Raw genomic sequence first — 16,782 nt, 5'->3', positions numbered from 1 at the left:
GGGGTAGGAGGCCACGTATCGCCCTGGCCCGATGCTGGATTCTGCAGTTCGATGCAGGTATGGGCATGACGAATCTCCACCTCTATTATTTGGCCACCATACTCCTCGTTAACCATAACTGGTTCACGGGGGTGGTCTGACCCGGCATACCGGATCAAACTTATAGACAAGCACTTTCCGCACATCCAGGCTTATTTATACGGGGTTCAGATACCACAAGCGATGCAACTAGAGCAGTCCTGGTGACTTGGCGTTCCACCCTGCGACACACTTGTTGGGACAAGTGTCTCACTCAACACAAACCACTATGGCAGGGCAGGTGGTTGCAGGAGATGGCGGCCCTCGCAGGATTTCGATGGTGGTACCATATCGGAATCTCTCTCCTTGGGGATGTGTGGGTGGGGGATCACATCAGGGCCTTCTCCGACCTGCAGCAGTGTCACACCCTTCACAACTCCCAATTCTTTAAGTACCTGCAGCTCCATCACACCCTCCCCGTCCACGCACCAACTAGCACATCCTTGCAAGAGTTTAGCCCGCTAAAGCTACAGGTCATGATGGGAAATCTGGGCAGAGGAGGGGTGTCTCGGATTTACTGCTCCCTAGTGAACAATGGTCCGACCACGTTAGACTCGCTTCGGGCTCGCTGGGAAGGCTGGCTTGGCACCTTAGAAGAGGCAGACTGGCGCGATGCCCTGATGACTCCCAAAACCCTCAATGTGCACAGCAGAGTGGGTGCTTGGTGGGCTGAGACAGCCAAGTTCAAGTGTACGGCCAAGTTCAAATTCAAGTGTACGGCCAACTTAAAATTCAAGTGTAATGTGGTGCCTATTTTCTTTACTGTCTTTGACATGTTGATGCCGATAAAGTGCGAAGCTATGAATACATTTTTTATTTTCATGACGGAAGTTGGAGAGGAGTGAATGTCAGGTTGTGCGCCTACTATTGTGAATTTGATCTGATATTTTTATTATGGGAAAGGTTTTCTAAAGCAAGAAGTGATTTAACCTTCGGGTCTGTGAAGATTTTATGAAGCTCACAAAGTTCTACCCAACTTTGGCTTTTGAATAAAAATCAGGACTGTTTTGAATAATTTGTAGATGAGTGTTTCTTGTGCTGAATAATTTCTCAGAAAAACGTTATCAATATACGCACTTGCATACAAAATGCTTGCAACAGTTCCAGAGTGTTCAACAGAAAAAAATAAGTAAGTCAGAGACTGACAGTGTGCGTGTATTCCTGAGGCGGAAGCCGGGATTGTGTGACTGGGATAGCATTCATTAGCTATTTTAAAATTGCACCTTTTGCTCGAATCTCTTGGCACTGACCTGTTTTTAAAATACATTTGCACACCTTGCTTGTTCTCGGCGCCTCGCAGCCGATTAGGTGCTGCCCGGGGGCCAGCCCCTTAGCCGTCATCTTGGGTGAGGAACAGGGCTAGCGGACCAGTTGCTCGGCCCTCCCGACCTCCCCGGCATAAAAGGCGCGCTTTCATTCGCGAGCACAGACTGACAGTGTGCGTGTATTCCTTAGGCGGAAGCCGGGATTGTGTGACTGTGATAGCATTCATTAGCTATTTTAAAATTGCACCTTTTGCTCGAATCTCTTGGCACTGACCTGTTCTTAAAATACATTTGCACGCCTTGCTTGTTCTCGGCGCCTCACCCCCATCGCAGCCGATTAGGTGCTGCCCGGGGGCCAGCCCCTTAGCCGTCATCTTGGGTGAGGAACAGGGCTAGCGGACCAGTTGCTCGGCCCTCCCGACCTCCCCGGCATAAAAGACGCGCTTTCATTCGCGAGCACAGACTGACAGTGTGCGTGTATTCCTGAGGCGGAAGCCGGGATTGTGTGACTGTGATAGCATTCATTAGCGATTTTAAAATTGCACCTTTTGCTCGAATCTCTTGGCACTGACCTGTTCTTAAAATACATTTGCACCCCTTGCTTGTTCTCGGCGCCTCGCCCCCATCGCAGCCGATTAGGTGCTGCCCGGGAGCAAGCCCCTTAGCCGCCATCTTGGGTGAGGAACAGGGCTAGCGGACCAGTTGCTCGGCCCTCCCGACCTCCCCGGCATATAATGACCATGCCTCCTCGGACGCGCCGGCGGCGCGCCAAAGGCAAGCCCGTCTGCGCCCGTCCGCGCCCGATCAGGACCCGGGGCCCATCATTATGCTTGTTTTTTAAACTACTCTTCGACACAACTACATGCTTGCCAAGGTAATAGGCCTCTTAGTGTTTCCACCTTGGCCCAATTTAAGAATCTGGGCATATCTCAGCCAACTCATACTTCATCACTGTCTCCTATGCTAGGACCACAGACCTCTTCATCGTCAACCACTCAATCAGAGTCCCTCTCCCTCTCTTTTCCTAGCTCCCCTGCTGTGGCTACGGCCTACTTTCTTAACACACACTCAGTGGGCATGATGGAGCGAGATTCAGAAATGAATTACATTTCAGCTCGTAAAGTTACACTTCCATAGTTAATTAACAATATTAATGATCTGTGATGTGTGTGTATTAATTCAACCTAGTTTAAAGTTGCATCTACACAGAACACGCGGGAAACTAACATGTGTGCTTATAAATGTGCAATATGTTGCATCTTCATGTTTGTGGAAATAATAAATTAATTTTGTCTATTGTTGTGTCATTACTAATAGCGGCTGATTTAAAGGATGGCATGTGCTTATTTTGCCTTTTGTCTATGTGGTGTCACTCTATTCTGTATAGGTGCATAAAGGACCCTGTTGGATTAAATGAAGAATAGTAGATATAAAATGCTGCTTTAATTGTGCATTTCAGCTAGGTAATTTAGACTAATGGGTTAATCATTAGCAATGGAGGGTGGCAACAGAACGAATTATATTACTCACATTAATTATTCTTTTATGTTTGTTTATATAATAGTTTTACAAATGAAGCTTAGAGATGGCTGCAGAAAAATAGTTACTTCTAAAATTTGACGCAAGCAAAGGTGGCGCAGAAAAATGACGCTTTTTGAAAAGAGGCCTATTGATGAAACTACCACAAGAGAAAATAATTCTGAAAAGGTTGAAAAGCCTATGAGCTTTTAATTTGAAAGGTTTTGGAAAGAACTGCTAAAGGTGACTCTGTGGAGAAATTTGCTAACGTGCCACTGGAGCTCAGAACGGACAGAATCAAGGTTGGAAGGAAGAGACGTGATAGAATTTGCATTGCTTGGACATCAGCGCTACAAATTGTAGCAGCCTGAGGAAGTGCTGCCAAGACTTCTGCATGAACAATGAACTAGTGAATTAGCCCGGACATGTGGAAAGGAGATGTCACAATTTACTGTGGCATGAGGTGGCTCAGCCAATGGAGAGCTAGAATTCGTCTGCTGGAATGTGAAAAATAGTTAGCTCAGCATAGTTTTAGGGTATAAGAATCAGACCAAACAGCAGACATTTGGCTTGCGCTCGAGATTCCTGAGGGACGTGTTATGCTGATGGACAACAATACGTAAGGAAAGCAGTTTTATAATTATTTTATTTCTAGGTGATGAGGGTAGAGACAGTGAGATAGTTAGGGTTTGGAAATGCTAAATTTTACTTATTTCTGCTAATGAATAATATTTCTTGAATTTTGCTCTCTTTATTAATTCTGAATAAACCTCTCTTTATGACTTTTTCTAATGACTGTTTAATAAAATTCCAAAACCTGAGTTTTTCTAGATATGTTTAAATAAACTTTCTAAATGACAAGCTGGTCTTGTTTATTGTGGGTAGTTTAAAACAACATATATAGATCTTATCGCCTCATGATTCAGTCGCTCTGTTGTTGATATGGGCCTAGTGTTGTATGGTAAATTTAGTGGTAATAAGTAGAGTCATTTATGCATAATTTTGGTGAGAGCGCTGGACCAATTTCCTGGTAGCAAATCGGACGGTTATATGTTGTTTTTGACATACATGTTACATGCATAACACATATATGTTGGTATATTCATAGGATAAATGTTTAACATATGTTGAGTTAATGATTTTGTCAGATTGTTTAATGTAGTTGAAAGGGATTTTTTCCAGCAGTGTGAAAATTTCCCAGGTTAGCCATGGCAAGGTTAGTGTAACGCTGTGATCAGGATGCTGTTATCAGGTTACACAGGTTCATTTGTTCTGCTTCAAAAAGTGATATCGTCGCATATCATCGTGTTGTAGTCGTACAACACATGTGAGGGATATAGGTGTGAATGTATGCATAGTGAGGATTGTCTAAGAAATTTGAGCAGCATGACTATAGGGACAATGAGCCCGTTCTAAAACTCACTGTGAAAAGAGTCGCTTATTTTACTAACGGTGCATGTTATCTATAAGCAGGTGAGAGTCCTGCAAAGATTTCATATATGTATGTTTTAGGGTTTTCCTGTTAGAAAGTGCGTGAATGTTCTGTAATGTCAATTGAGTTAAATTTGAATTGCTAAATGTACCTGCATTCAACTGAAACAATTTTGATTATTACCTGTTAGAAGGGTAGGGTAAGAATTGCTCTATTAGCGATTGAAATTATTCTGTGAGATTAGCGTCGTCTATTCCACGCAAAGAATTTCTTGCATGACTATAAAACTGTCCTATTTAGAGAAGCAGACAAATGGTTTTGTTTTATGTAGTTACTAAATTGTACCAAAAGTAATTTTAAGGTACTTAGGAACGTTCAAGATAAAGTCTGTACTATTTAAAGACTTTATAAGATATTGCTCGCTGTTTAAATACACTTAAAAGTATTGCGTGCTAATAAAAAAGAAATTTTAAGCATTACGATCGAAATTGTGAAGGAGGGGCCGATTTTAGGAGCAAGAGCGTGTGGGGAGAGCCTGAAACCGCAGCAGCTGTCTGCGTCAGAGTCGCAGCGCTCTGATAGGCTGAAGTTCCGGTGTGTAATAGAGAAGCAGTGCTCTTATTGGTTGAAGCGTCTGGAGCATTAGGGCAAAGCAGCGCTCTAATTGGCTGAAAGGTCCGTAGCATCATAGTAAAGCAACGCTGAGATTCGCTAATAAGTGTTCCATTTAGTTATAAGTAGTAGCGTAGAAATTGATTAATGTACACTATCACTATATGTTAAAATTATAGATTAACATTTTAAATTGTCCCCGCTTTAAATATAAAGAAAAATTGTTCTGGCGAGTGAAGAGCGTGTGGGGAGAGCTGCCAGCTGCAGCGGCTGTCTACGTCACAGCCGCCGCGCTCTCATTGGTCAAAGTGCCGCAGCGTCATAGCAGGGCCGCGCCCTGATTGGCTAAGGTGGCCGTAGTGTTATAAGCGAAGCTGCACTGTAATTTGCTGACAGCGTTTTTGTGTTGTGCTCCAATTGGCTAATGCGCGTCATTGCCTGCCGAGATTTTTGTTTTCCAAATTAATTATGTGCTAGTGGATCAGCTGTCTGTATGGACTGATCTACAGTACGTAGTAAGAACACACTTGAGTATAGAACTTAGCCCTCGCTTTGGTTTTATTTCTCAAGAACTACAACTGTGAGTATTACAGCTGATGCGGTAACGGCCGATGAGCGTGGTGCGCTATATTGTCAGCTCAGGTCATTTTGCAAGGAAGGGGTTGTGTGTGGATTACAAGCGCTAAAGAGAAAGCTGAAGCCGCAGCGGCGTTATAGTCGCCGCGCTCCGATTGGCTGAGGCGTTCATGACGTCATCGCAAAGTCCCGCTGTGATTGGCTAGAGCTGCCGAATTGTTTATAAATCATGAATGTCCCCGATTTGGTTATCTTCTTAGTTCGCTATTGGTTTTAAAAGGAAAAGTGATAAAATTGATGCGCATGACGAGTGATTACACGCTGTGTTAAAATTATAATTCCTAAAGGAGGGGCTGAGCGCAGAGAACTAGAAACTGTAGTGGCTATGAGCGTCAGAGCCGCCACGCTCTGATAGGCTGAGGCATCCGGAGTGACAGAGCAAAGCAGCGCTCTGATTGGCAGAGGCATTTGTGATGCTGTGATTGGCGGAGGAGTTGTTTACTTCTGCCGAAGGTGTCAAGACTTTGATTTTACTAATGTTAGTGCCCAGAACTTCATTTAAATTGAAATTGAAAGAACACAATTCCGAAAATTATAGTGAAATTGCCTCCATCACTATTTAGTGTATGTTTTCAAGATTGTTTACTGGTAGAAAGTCATTATTCATCCTGTGAGTGTGCTGAGGAATTTTAGAAACAGAGTCATAGAGGCGTTTGTTCTTGTAGCGCCTAGTAAATTTTAGTTCTGAGGTAATTACTCTACTCTCTTTTACTGTAGTCCTCTATCAGTGTGGGAAAGGGGCAGTGTTTGGTTCAATGAGACAGGTGTTGCCAGATGTCCTGTCAGTGAAGTGAAAATTAATAAAAACAACTTAGAAGCTGTGTGCACTTACAATTAAATTGATAGATGAGAATAGCTGGTAAATACCTCAGTGTAAAGAAAAATGTGTTCATATTGAGTAATGATTGGCTCTGTATAGAAACTCAGTGTATTTTCTAAGCAAAATTTTGATTAAGTACATCGCTATTCCTTGTCCATAGCGCTACCTACTAGACATTAAAAATAGTTCAAAGAGATAGTTCTATCTAATTAACAAGGATCATAGTAAGAGCCACAGCTGTGATCTTAAAGCTGATTAACAGAGGAGGAGAGCGAAGACTTGTGCAGCAAAATTAAATAAATATTATTACCTAGCCTTTTTGTTAGTTGCTGTATTAATTACTAGTGTGATTATAGTGTCCCAGAGGTATAATTTTAAATTACGAAGTTTTGTCCCTATTTGATTTAATAATTGGATTACTTCCATTGGTGCTTTTAGTTAGTTTACATTTTTTTACTGCCCAAATTAAGAGTGAGAATTTAAGAAAAAGAGAAAGCAGATTTGACTAAAAATTATTGGTAAAAGGGGTCTAAAGGTTTTTGCAGCAAAACATTTTATTTAAATTAAAGGCAAACACATCAAGTTTTCTTTTTCCACAGCTGTTGATGAAGAAAGGTGTGTAAGTGCAAATAAATACATTATACACATATCCAATCACATTTAGGTGTTTTGTTGTTGCAAATTGAATATTTTATATTGCTGTTTTTGCAAATTAATGTTTTTCTTTCCAGGTCTATTAAAAATAGTGATGCAGGTAAATTAGGAGATATATTAAATTGACCAAGTTATAAGGTTTTTCTACACCTAATAGTGTTAAATTAATTAATTAATTGATCAGCAAACGCTGTAAGGCAAATTAAGAGAGTGCATTTACCTATTGAAATTATATTTAACTATTTTAACATGGATAACAATTTTCTAAAGAAAAAGAAATTGATTTCTTGGTACCGGAAAATGAAAAAAGTTGTTACTAAATGTGAGAGCAAATTAATGATTCCCAAATTAGTGAATGTAAATAATAAACATGTCAGAGTAGAAAATATTGATCAGTGTAAAATTGATGTTGTAAATACAGATCAGGACAGAAATTCAAGAAGGCCCCCAGAACAGATTAATGTAACGCCAAGAGTCACGGTTCAGATTAATAAAGTCCCAGCTCAGACTTCTTCTCAATGTGACGCGACAGAAAAGCATGATGAAATGCCTAGTACTTCTGGAATTAATATTCCTGATCATGTAAATTCTACAAATTATTTAAAACAGTCAATGAAATACATGGAAGCAGTGACAGTTCCTGTGCTTGGAAAGGATTAAATAAGTTCTACAGTTTTAACAGTCCCATTAAATTCTGAAATTCTAAATTTTGCTGAAAAACTTTATTCTAACGTACCTGAAAATGAGCCAGTAATGATTCAAACTCAGCAAGAGGGAGTGATGACTTCAGGTCTAGCTAGTGAGAAGTCTGATGTTGACCTGATTGCGTTGCCATTGCCAAATTATGTTAATAAGCAGACAGACAATACAGATACAGGATTAAGTAAAGATCAGGAAACAGACAGCGAATACGGTTATGGAGTTGGGCATGATTATGAACAGCTCTGGTCCCAAAGAGGTTATTTGACCTCTGCAAGTTCACCTATCAGAAATGCAAATTTAATTAAAGGATTGATTGATGACATTCAGTTGGCAGAAAGGATTGCTATCGTGAAATGTGCAGCATACAAAATGAATGATGAACATGCTTTGAGTTCACTAATACTAATATCTGTAGTTGAAACATGGCAGGGAGTCAAAGATTTACAAGATGAAGCAACTCATGAGGAGAAAAACACATGGTTGAGAGCAGAATGTAGACAGCGAGATGAGGATGAAATTTGGAGACATAAAGATGGCAAAGTAGTTTTACCAAACAGCATGACTGCTGACATGGACAGAATGTACAATGGTTTTGAACAAATTGGAAGAGATTCAATGGTCAAGCTTTTCCGAGGAATTTGGTTCAATAGAAAATTCAAAATAATTGTAGAATTTCTTTGCAAAGGGTGTCTGACTTGCCAGCTATTGAACAAAGTTAAGAAAACAGTTGTGGGAATGAAAACAGAAAAAGAGGAGAGTGATCCATTCACCAGATTACAAATGGATTTCATTGAGATGGCACTGCATAACAAACTGTGCTACGTTCTTGTGATTATCTGTTTGTTTTCAAGATGGGTGGAAGGATTTCTTACGCGACATAATGATGCAATTACTGTTGCAAAGTTATCAGATGGCAGAAGACATATTGAAAACAGACTGCTCCATTATACATATAGACTAGAAATTACAGGTGTTGTGGAGCAAGAGAATGGTACTACAAAGAACAGAGATATAAAAATGTGCCTAGCTACAGGTATAAAATGGACAGATGCCACACCTGATAAAGAGACAGGTTTAAGCCCACGTGATATTATGATGGGCAAGGTCATGAGACAGACATTGATACCAATGGGAAAATTGATGACTATTAATGATAGCATCAATTTGGAGTACTACAGGAATTTATCAGATGTAGTGACTTCTGTGTCTAATAAAGATGGAACTGAAGTGCAAACAAGAGAAAAAGAGCAAGCACATAATCTGTTACCAGGTGACAGGGTCAGGAAAAAAGTTCGTCGAAAAGGAAATGGTCAAGTACCAAGGTGGCAGAAAGCGAAGCGAGTTAGTCTTGTGACAAAAAATGCAGTGAAGTGCAAAAGACTGAAGAGATGGATTGACACTGGCCATACTTTTCGTGTACCTACACCTGAAAATCATGATGAGGATAGTGTCACCACTGCTGATTCAGACTATGAAGAAGAGTCTGAAAGAAATCCAGATCTTGAAGATCGACAGGTTGGTCGACATCTGGAGAGTTTGATTGAAAAACAAGCCTTGAATGAAGAAGACTTGGAAGTTGTGACTGTATATTCAGAAATTGATGAAGATCTGCTAGAAAAAGAAGCAGAAGAAGAATGTGAACAGATTGTGATTGAAGACCAGGAGAGTGTTGAAAAGCAGAAAAGAAGCTCTAAAAGCAGGAACAGGAATTCTGAAACTGGGAAGTTGAAGGTAATTGAAGAAAAAGAAGAAGATGAATTGCCAAGTACCAGTTACAAAGATGACGTTCCTAATGGAGTGAAGCTGCCGAGTAAAGAAGTACCTGAGTCTAAAGTTGAAATTTCTGACACTGAAACTGATGAAAGTGATGAAGATTCTCAATTAAGAAAATTCAGAAAAAGAGCTTGGAGAACAGAAAATAATGTGATCAAGTCAAAGAAGAAATTACCAAGAAAAAGTGGTGATTGGCCAGAAGAAAATGAAAGCCTAAAATTCAAATTGGTACACAGATCAAAAGAACAGATTGATAAAATATCAAGTCAAAGAAATCCTGAAAAGAAAAGTGAGGCAGGAAAGAAATTAGAAGTGATACCTATAGTGGAGGTAAATAGTAGCAGTCAGGAAAAGATTGAAGAGAATAGTGACAATGATTGAAGTACTTACCTGTTGAAATTTTGGGTTTCCTGTTTTTGGCATTAGGCTGAAGAAAATGTGTTAAGTGACGCAAGGTCGAAGAAATTGTGTTAGCTGGAAAATAACTTGTGACGCAAGGTCGAAGAAAAACTGTTAGAAGGTTTAAGGGTGTATATAAAAAAAGAAATTGAAAAAGGGGGGTGTTAGAAATTTTTAGAAAATTTAGACAAAATTTTAAAATGTTTGTTTTATTTTTCCTTGCAAAGCTTAGTGAAAATACTTTCATGTTTTTGTGAATAACAGTTTAAGATGCTCAATCTTTAAGGGATGTTGTAAGATGTCTCTGATATGTGTGTTCCTAATAATTCTGCTTTAGTTAATTTTAGTTGTCATTTCCTTTTTTGGAATTAACAAGGAGAAGTTTAAGGTCATTATGACAAGCAAAGCTTCAGCTAGTCAAGACAAACATAGTGTAATACTGACACCTTTATTAATTATAGTTTTTGCGACACTTTTGTTGAAGATCAGTTGCATGTTACACAAGAGAAAGAAATACTTGAGGAAAAGAAGAGAATTTATAAAATCAGAAAGGCACAAGAGAGAGAGATAGAACTGGAGGGGTTTTCGTAAGACTGAATGTGAGAGTTGTAGGCAAACTGATGAGACAAGTCTTTAGAAATACTAACACAGGTGAAATTGAATCATGTTCATCTTAGATAACATTTTTGCTAAAATGTTTGGTGGTGTTGGGTGGTTTTAAAATCACCAGATGAGGGAGTTGATGGAGCGAGATTCAGAAATGAATTACATTTCAGCTCGTAAAGTTACACTTCCATAATTAATTAATAATATTAATGATCTGTGCTGTGTGTGTATTAATTCAACCTAGTTTAAAGTTGCATCTACACAGAACACGCGGGAAACTAACATGTGTGCTTATAAATGTGCAATATGTTGCATCTTCATGTTTGTGGAAATAATACATTAATTTTGTCTATTGTTGTGTCATTACTAATAGCGGCTGATTTAAAGGATGGCATGTGCTTATTTTGCCTTTTGTCTATGTGGTGTCACTCTATTCTGTATAGGTGCATAAAGGACCCTGTTGGATTAAATGAAGAATGGTAGATATAAAATGCTGCTCTAATTGTGCATTTCAGCTAGGTAATTTAGACTAATGGCAATGGAGGGTGGCAACAGAATGAATTATATTACTCACATTAATTATTCTTTTATTTTTGTTTATATAATAGTTTTACAAATGAAGCTTAGAGATGGCTGCAGAAAAATAGTTACTTCTAAAATTTGACGCAAGCAAAGGTGGCGCAGAAAAATGACGCTTTTTGAAAAGAGGCCTATTGATGAAACTACCACAAGAGAAAATAATTCTGAAAAGGATGAAAAGCCTCTGAGCTTTTAATTTGAAAGGTTTTGGAAAGAACTGCTAAAAGTGACTCTGTGGAGAAATTTGCTAACGTGCCACGGGAGCTCAGAACGGACAGGCTCAAGGTTGGAAGGAAGAGACGTGATAGAATTTGCATTGCTTGAACTTCTTTCGCTACAAATTGTAGCAGCCTGAGGAAGTGCTGCCAAGACTTCTGCATGAACAATGAACTGGTGAATTAGCCTGGACATGTGGAAAGGAGATGTCACAATTTACTGTGGCATGAGGTGGCTCAGCCAATGGAGAGCTAGAATTCGTCTGCTGGAATGTGAAAAATAGTTAGCTCAGCATAGTTTTAGGGTATAAGAATCAGACCAAACAGCAGACATTTGGCTTGCGCTCGAGATTCCTGAGGGACGTGTTATGCTGATGGACAACAATACGTAAGGAAAGCAGTTTTATAATTATTTTATTTCTAGGTGATGAGGGTAGAGACAGTGAGATAGTTAGGGTTTGGAAATGCTAAATTTTACTTATTTCTGCTAATGAATAATATTTCTTGAATTTTGCTCTCTTTATTAATTCTGAATAAACCTCTCTTTATGACTTTTTCTAATGACTGTTTAATAAAATTCCAAAACCTGAGTTTTTCTAGATATGTTTAAATAAACTTTCTAAATGACAAGCTGGTCTTGTTTATTGTGGGTAGTTTAAAACAACATATATATATCTTATCGCCTCATGATTCAGTCACTCTGTTGTTGATATGGGCCTAGTGTTGTATGGTAAATTTAGTGGTAGTAGGTAGAATCATTTATGCATAATTTTGGTGAGAGCGCTGGATCAGTCAAACACCAACTGGAGCTCTTCAACCTCCTGGACACAGCCAAGCCTGATTTCCTGTTTCTGACTGAAACATGGTACTCACATGATTCCTTGCCTGATGTCCTAGCGGCTCTTCCTGACTCTTATTATGCTCTCCGAGCCGATCGCCCTGATGGGAAGGCTGGAGGGGGAGAGGCTATGTTAGTCCGCTCCAACCTCCATTTCCAGCTTCTTTCCTACCCTACCATCACTGCAGTTGACTTCCTAGTTGCTCGCTCTGTCAACCTAGCGACGCCTCTCACCTGTGCGCTATTCTACCGTCCACCCCAAGCTATGTCTTACTTTATTCCAGCTATGCAGGAATTGCTGGCCACCTTGGTGGTCAACAATTCCTCTGTTTTGATACTGGGTGACTTCAATTTCTTCCTCTCCCTGCTTAAGAAAGTGAAATCGGGGTCCCCTTCCGACTGTTGCCCCGCCCACATTCTGAGGGAAGTCTTCCTTAGCTGTCCTGATCCTCTGTTAACCCTTCTTAATACTTCCATTACTCAGGGAATTGTCCCAGAGTCGTTTAAATCATCCATAGTGATCCCCATCTTAAAAAAACCCAGTGCTGATCCTACCTCTCTCTCCAATTTTCGTCCTATCTCTTTGCTCCCATTCCTGGGAAAGATCCTGGAGAGCCACGTAACCACCTGTCTCTCTGTTTTTATTGAGGAGAACCATCTTCTGGCCTCTCATCAAGCCGGCTTCCGCCCAGCTCACTCGACGGAATCTGTGGTCCTCTCCTTCCTGGACGAGCTTAGGAGAAGTGCTGACATCAACTCTCCTCAGGCCTTGGTCCTCCTTGATCTGTCCGCCGCCTTCCACACGGTCGACCATTCCATCCTTATCGATCGTGTCGGGGGCGCCGGCATTCGGGGGTCAGCTTTGGCCTGGCTCACTTCTTTCCTACCAGACCGTACCCAGGCCGTCCAGCTGGAGGGTTTCTCTGCTCCCACCTGTCTTGTCTCTTGCGGGGTCCCCCAGGGTTCTTTTCTCTCTCCTCTTCTTTTCAATGTTTATATCTATCCTCTTATAGCCACTCTGAAAACAATAGAGGTCACGGTATTTAATTATGCCGATGACCTCCAGCTCATGTTCAACCTTTTCTCTTCCCCTCATTCTATTCTTAAGTTTCAAACCACACTTACGTTCATTTATGACAGGATGAACCATAATCACCTAAAACTTAACCCTGACAAGACGGAGTTGGTCCTTACCGGTGGCCTCCCCAATCCCTAGAACTCTGCCTTCTGGCCCCCAGCCCTTGGTTCCCCTCCCCAACCCTCTTCCCCTGTCAAAAGTTTGGGTATCAAAATCAGTCATGACCTTACCATGCGTCCTCAAATTAGTTCTGTCGTTTCATCTTGTTTTCTGTCTCTTAGAATTATACGTAAAATTTCCTGCTTCTTTTCTGCTGAAGCCCTCCAACTCATTCTCCTGGCTATGATTTTATCCCGCCTTGATTACGGCAATGGCCTGTATGTAGGCATCACGGCTTACGAACTTCGGCGCCTACAGTTAATTCAAAATCAAGCAGCCTGCCTCATCTACAGGCTTCCGAAGTCTCATCGAGCTACCCCCTTGCTTAAAACTCTTCACTGGCTGCCCATCTTGGAGCGATCTTTATTCAAGATGGGTTGCCTGATCTTCATGGCCCCGGCTGACACTTCCCCAAGCTTCATTAATTGGAAGATCTGTGCTTATGTTCCTAGCAGAAACCTCCGCTCCTCCACTCAGTCCCTCCTGAGTGTCCCCTGGTTTCGGAGGAAAAAATTTGGAGGCATGAGGTTTTCCACCCTTGGCCCTCACTTTTGGAATGCCCTTCCCTTTACCATTAGGTCCATCCCTATCTATATGGACTTCTGTAAAGCCCTAAAAACTCATCTCTTCTCCCATGCATAACCATCGCAGTAATTCTCCTGTTTCCCCTTGGTGCTGTCGGTCTGTAGCGCCAAGAACCGCATGGTGTTAGAGCGCTTTATAAAACATTTCAACTTCAACTTCAACTTCAAGGTATTTATTTGCAAACAAAATATTTGCAAGTGAATGGGTGAAAACTAACATTCGCAAGTAAGTGAAAGAGAGTGAGCTTCTATGTGTAGGAAAAATGGGAAACTGCAAACTACTGGTAAATCAGATATCATATTTTGGACAGAATAATTTCGTATAATAGAAACTTCATGCTCCCAGGCTGGTCTCAAGAGCATGCAGATGTTTTCTTCGTTATAAGATATTTATGTTTTTTTTTTTTTAAATACTTGAATACTCTGATATAGTTAAATATATTATGACTATAGGGTCTGTGACTAATACTTTTTCCCCCACTTCTGTAAATATGGTGCCCAGAATATGTTCGCCAATGTTGCTTTAGAAAATACTTTTAGTCTTTTTTATCTTTTTTTTTCAAGTGGGATATATTGTAATTAATTTCCCGTACTTGAAAAAATATCTTGGGCTTTGGAGCACTCCAGTCATCCATATACTTTTTGGGCATCTATGCATTGAAATGCTTTCGGTCAGCCCTCTTTATCCTTTGGTGTGTACTCTGTATTCCACTTTTTGGTTATGCCCTCCGCAGCATGCCGCAATAAGTCAGTTAGTTTAATTAAGCCTTGGCAGCTTTGCAGTGAGAGAGACATTTTTTTCTGATCACCCGTACAGTGATCTGAAAAAGAGATAGATGCACGTTTTAGATATTTTTCTTTGCAAATCTGTGCCTGCCGTAATTTGACAGCGGCATTTATACTTTTTTCACTTTCGAACTCTTGATTTCTATTACATATACTGCCAATTCTTTTTAAAAATGACATTAAGGGCCTGATTGCGAGAGGGTTGGTTAATTCTGATCCATGCGTAAACCTCTGTTTATTCACAGGTTAGAACTACGAGTTAGTAGGTATTTCATGCATTCAATGATTATCTGATGCATTAAATACCTCAACCGTAGCTAAATCTCAGCAGGTCACACCTGCTCACATTTAAGAAAAGAAGAGCACTTGGTAATTATCACATCATGCTGATTTCAGTGCGTTAAACAGTTCAAATTGCATGTTATTCCCACCATCTCGTAATTGGTGTTACCACGGGTATTGTTATTTATCAGGTGCGATAAATAGCATCGAAACTTGTAACCAGGCCCTAAAACTTGCTTTGTTATCAGTTTCCCCACAGATAATACTGCACCCCTTGCCCTACGTAAGGTCGTCTCCCAGGTTGATGAACATGATTAATCATAGGTGTCTTTTACTTACTTATAGTACGTGTAAACCACCTGCTCTCTCTTTATACAAACCTGTCTCTCATTTCCTTATTACGGTCTAGTTATGAGATCATTACTTACCTATAATAGTCAAATGATATCGCAACTGTAATTATTTATTACACGTGTGACGTCACAATGGCTACTAGAGCCAGCTTGCAGTTTGAGCAGCAGCTCCCTTGGTATTCCCTCAACTACATCAGCCACTTACACTCGCACATTGCAGCGCTCAATCTCTCTATCACGCCAGTCATTGATTAATAGGATATGTGTATGGTTGTAAATTTGCTGCAATGTTGGAATGCTTAAACTGTTTACAACAAATTACAAGCCACATATCGCGGTTCTTTTTTTTAAAGCTCTGGTTTTATATGAATCCTATATATCTGCAACCAGAAGAACGTACTTATAGACATACCTTTTGAAGGAGGCGAAGGGCGAAAAGTAACAAACAAGGCGAGACCACCTCAGTGAAGAATGTAGGCCTGCAGAAGTGATCGACACAAGTGAACAATCCGTTCCACCTGCGGGAGACTACAGCCCTCACTTCCTTTCAGGCTGGGGTTTTCTGTTCACCTCGATTCTCGTTCCTGTTGCTTTCGTCAGAGTATGCTGTTTCGTTTTCTATACTGTGTACACAGAAGGTGTGTCAGGTGCAACCTGCTGGGGGAAATTTTGCAACACATGACGACTTCTAAAATAAACTAATTCAATATGCACACGGTGTGGTTGTGAGGTCAACATAACATCTGCATACATTTTGCTGAGCGAGCAAAGCATGACATTCATTACTGGTTGTGGCAGAACTGATCAAACCGGTTTCAATGTAAAAGGCAGTTGTCGCTGGTGGAGTTGATATATTGAGGCATTTCGTTTACAATAACCAGCTTCCTTCTTCGCAGTGTGGTGTAGGCGTGGTTGATTTGGTTTTCAAGAAAAACCTGATGCTACTGAAACCTCCCTGAACACCAACGCCGTGTCTGCCAATGTAATTTTAGAACTTCCTGTAAGGACGTGTTTTCTTAAATAAACTACTTCAAACGGTGTCTTAATGCTGTGCTTTCGTGCCAGGGTCTGACAGGAAGGAGTGTAAAAACATTTTTTATTTTGTTGGTAGGACCTACCAGTTCCTCACCCGTGAACCCTCAGCTCCACTGGCACGTGTTTTAATTGTGATGTACAGTGCCAGACTCTACAAGAATCCCATCGGGCATTCCCCCGCTGGGCTGAAGTCTTTAGAGTATGGTTTTTGAAACCACAGGTTTCTGCTGGCACCTCTGTCACCTTCTCTAGCTTCCCCAGGTTAATTCCAGCTGGCATTGACGATGTTTTAGGCGAGCTGGAGGAACGACAGAAAAGAAAGACGAAAGAAGAGAGTTGAGGGAGGTGGAAGGGAATGGGGCTGGCTTGAACATTTTT

At 40.7% G+C, this 16,782-nt stretch overlaps 1 protein-coding gene across 2 annotated transcripts in view; it reads right to left on the bottom strand.

Moving 5' to 3' along the window:
• The window catches only part of LOC144823287 (dipeptidyl peptidase 4-like), an 867,366-nt gene extending 851,411 nt beyond the window's left edge, over positions 1-15,955 (bottom strand). For both annotated transcript variants that reach the window (XM_078681655.1, XM_078681657.1), the window contains exon 1: positions 15,782-15,955. The gene's annotated coding sequence lies outside the window, so the exon portion shown is untranslated. The remainder of the gene's footprint in view (positions 1-15,781) is intronic.
• Between the last annotated feature and the right edge of the window lie 827 nt (positions 15,956-16,782).

This window comes from Lissotriton helveticus, chromosome 3_1, assembly GCF_964261635.1.
Source record: "Lissotriton helveticus chromosome 3_1, aLisHel1.1, whole genome shotgun sequence".
In the NCBI taxonomy this organism is placed as follows: Eukaryota; Metazoa; Chordata; class Amphibia; order Caudata; family Salamandridae; genus Lissotriton; species Lissotriton helveticus.
This window is presented reverse-complemented; position numbering and strand designations above follow the sequence as displayed.